Here is a 4,035-nt window from a genome sequence, read left to right as displayed (position 1 = left end):
TCATGACTTAGGGTCACATAGTCTTCTGTGCTATAGAAATGTGCTCAACATAAGAAAACACAAGAGTTTTGTTCCCCATGAATGAAATGTGGAATGGCAGAATCCCACAACCTCCCAGGATTCCCTCTCCTTAACCCTTTCCCTCTCATGCTCCTGTACGATGAATTTTAACTTCTTTATAGATTATCATGCTCTTCTTGGATTTCTTCATTTTCCGTTAGTCAGTTTACTCCCTCTCTCCCTCCCTCCCTGCCTCCCTTCCTCCCTCTGGGTAGGTGGGGTGGGGGGAGAGGAGGGGGAGAGAGACTCTCACCAAAAGTGCTGCTTATAATTGGATAGACTGGTTGGGCAGCAAGCCCCAAGGATTCTCTTGTCTCTTCCTCTCCAGTGCTGGATTACAGATGATACTACTGCACCCCGCTTTTTACATGGGTAATGAGGGTCTGACTTTGAGTCTTCCAAGTTTTCATGCAGATTTTTACTGACTGAGTCACCACCCCAGGACCTACATCACTATAATCTCAGTTCTGATAGTACACGTTGTGGACCACTGTCCTCTGATCCGAGAAACAATGGTTGCCTCAAGTGACCTTCACAAGACTGGGTCTGTTGATGTCTCCTCATAGAGGGAGTGAGGGATGGATGGAGTGAAGGCCACTGAACTCTAACCTAACATAAGATCCCAGCCACTCCCTCTTGAGCCTCCCACCACCACCACCACCCACACACAGTATGCCGTTCTCCGCCACAATGGACTTAAGTTTCTCTGAATCATGAGCTAGACACACAGCTTTTCTTCCATGAGCTGTTTCTGTCAAGTATTTTGTCATAGGTTCAAGCAGAGTGGTTAATACAAAAGTGAAGGAAATCACTCAACTTTATAGACTTGAGCATGTGGGTAGACATCCTTTTCAGTCAGTCCAGCCCACGAGCTCATTCTCTGGAAATTGTGTTTTCTACATCCATGCTTGAGACACATAGCCCTAGGAATGTTTCCTGAGACGTCTGGTGCCTAAATTGCAATTGATTGAGCTGTGGAGTGAATTCCTCATCCAAGACATGTTAATCAGAGTGTTGTGTTTCAGGATTGTGAGATTAGACTGAGAGGTTAAGAGTCTGATTGGACCTCACCCCATCTATTCTGAGGGATGAGGATGGAGAAAGACAGGCTGCCAATGAGAATAAAAGAAGAGGCAGAGAAATGGGGAATCTAGTCTCAACTTCCTGGAACCTTCCCAGCCCTGTCGGAAGACCTCTGACCTGGAGGGGGTTGTCTATGACTCACTCTATCTAGGCCGGTGCTTACCCCCAATACTCATTCTCTTAGCCGGGTGTGGTGGCGCACGCATTTAATCCCAGCACTCGGGAGGCAGAGGCAGGCAGATTTATGAGTTCGAGGCCAGCCTGGTCTACAAAGTGAGTTCCAGGACAGCCAGGGATGTACAGAGAAACCCTGTCTTGAAAAAAACAAAGCAAAACAAACAAACAAACAAACAAACAAAAAGAAAGAAAAGAAAAGAAAAAAAAGAAATGGGGCAAAGAGTTCCTTCCAACTGAAGGCTAGTCTCTCACTGTGTCCTGTATTCCACTGTGTTTTGCCTTTTCAGCAACTTTGCTCTGTCCTGTACTCCTGTTCCTTTATCTGGATTCAATTGTTCTTCTTTCCCATTCTTTGATCTCAGCATATAAATTTGATAAACTAGCTCAGCCTTTAAAAAATAGTGTGTAGGGGGCTGGTGAGATGGCTCAGTGGGTAAGAGCACCCTACTGCTCTTCCGAAGGTCCGGAGTTCAAATCCCAGCAACCACATGGTGGCTCATAACCATCCGTAACAAGATCTGACGCCCTCTTCTGGAGTGTCTGAAGACAGCTACAGTNTANTTACATATAATAAATAAATAAATCTTTAAAAAAATAGTGTGTGTGCATGTGTGTATGTGTGTGCATGTGTGCATGTGTGTATGTGCATGTGTGTGTATGTGTGTGTATGTGTGTGCGTGTGTGTGCATGTGTGTTGTATGTGTGTGCATGTGTGTGCGTGTGTGTGCATGTGTGTATGTGTGTGTGCATGCGTGCATGCATGTGTGTGCGTGTGCGTATGTGTGTGTGTGTGTGTGTGTGTGTGTGTGTGTGTGTGTGTGTGTGTGTGTGTGTGTGTGTGTGTGTGTTCAGGGTTCATGAAGACCAGCGAGAGCATCAGATACCCTGGAGTTGAAGTTGTGAGCCCTGAGAAACAGAGTGAGAGAGACCTGACGGCATTTGTTTGAATTCCTTGTGCAATCCTGCATGAGGTCAGCCATGCTTCTACACTTCTCTTCCTTCCTAAGCTTTTCTGTGTCAATCCCTGTCCTGTGTGATAGAGTCGGTCCTAATCCAGGGAACAGAATGGGGTATGAGAGCAACAGACTGCACAACACTCAGTTAGTTTGTGGAGCTGAGGTAACATGGAGGCAATTGTTTATCCTGGCCTGGGAAGTTAGAAATCCACTGTTATGTGATATGATGAACCATTTATACTGAGTATGGGTCATCTATCCATCCACAGTTGACGAGATTTCAGGGCTTCATTAGAAAGGAAGATGCCTGGGTGTTAGAGCATGTTGGCTTCTTCCTGAGATTCTTTTCAACAGCAGCTGAACACTACAAGTTTGCTGTCTTAGGTCATCAATCCAGACTGCCAAGACTAAAATAATTGTGCATGTTGGCAATTATGTCAGTCAAATTTTCTTTCCTAACCTTCTGTTCATTTTCCTGTGTGTCTTATGTGCATGTGTTTATATGGATGTTCGTAGATGTAGGTGTATGCTTGTGCGTGAGAAGATCAGAGGTGGATGCCGTGAAGTCTTCACCACAGCTCTTCCATCAGGTCCAAAATCAGAGAGACAAATGTTAACCGTGGTGTCTATTAGCATAGCAAGGAGTTTGCTGGCCTCCAGGCTCTCTCAGCAAGTTGTTCTCTCAGTGTTGCACCCTCCATCCTAAACTTCTCCAGCTGCCAGGCTCCCCCATCTCCCCACTTCTCATTCTGTATAACCCTGCCATTTTGGCCATGTGTCCTCTTTTGCCCTCTGTCCTCTTGGCTCTCATTTGGTGGTCCTCTCCTGATCTCCCCATCGCTCTCCTCTCATGGCCTGCTTCAGTTAGGCTAAACCAGCCCTGTTCAGTCTACTATTTTCTCTCCCTGTCTTAGAGTCTTCCAGATGCCTCTGACTGTGCTCGCCCTCATATCTATAATAAAAACCTTCTCCTCAACCACACCGGGGTGTGGTCATGTCCTCATGTCCTTCCTCTTCCACCTTATTCATCAAAGCAGCATCCCTCAGTCAACTCAAAGCTCAACAGTGTAGCCAGTCCCACAGGCAGCTTGCACTGAGGATCCCATCCCCTCTCTATTCCTTTGAGGCTGGAATTACAGCAGTCCACTTCCTGGCTTTTTATGGTAGGTTCTGGGGATCTGAACGGTCTTCATCCTGTGCAGCAAGCACCATAACCACTGAGCCATCTCCCCAGCCCTCTTTCCCACAGTATAAAGTGAATGAGAACAAAAGGACCGAAGTGAGAAATCCAGGAAATAGTGGAATTTAGGGCTTAGGACTTTCCAGGAGAAAAAAAAAAAAAAAAGGACAGAATTCTGATCATCAAAGGCACACTTAATGACTTCTTTCCTCTTTTAAATTAAGATGTACTTGGCTTGGAACACAATGCTAGGGATGTGGTGCTTGCCCTTCCGTCCTGTACAATGCATTGGGCACAGACTTCATGCACCTTCTTGGATGCCATAAGTGCTCTGTGGGGTAGCACCCTGCCTATGGCAAGTAACTTTTCTGCTTCTTCTTTGTAGAAATGCACATTGGCCTTCTCAACACCCAGGGAGCAAATGATGAAGCTGAGACCTCCCTGGGAGTCACTTAGTAGCATGCCAGGGAAGAGATGGGGAAGGGCCGGGCGTGGTGGCGCACGCCTTTAATCCCAGCACTCGGGAGGCAGAGGCAGGCGGATTTCTGAGTTCCAGGCCAGCCTGGTCTACAAAGTGAG

This window comes from Mus pahari, chromosome 10, assembly GCF_900095145.1.
Source record: "Mus pahari chromosome 10, PAHARI_EIJ_v1.1, whole genome shotgun sequence".
NCBI lineage: Eukaryota > Metazoa > Chordata > Mammalia > Rodentia > Muridae > Mus > Mus pahari.
Note: the sequence above shows the minus strand (reverse complement) of the source record.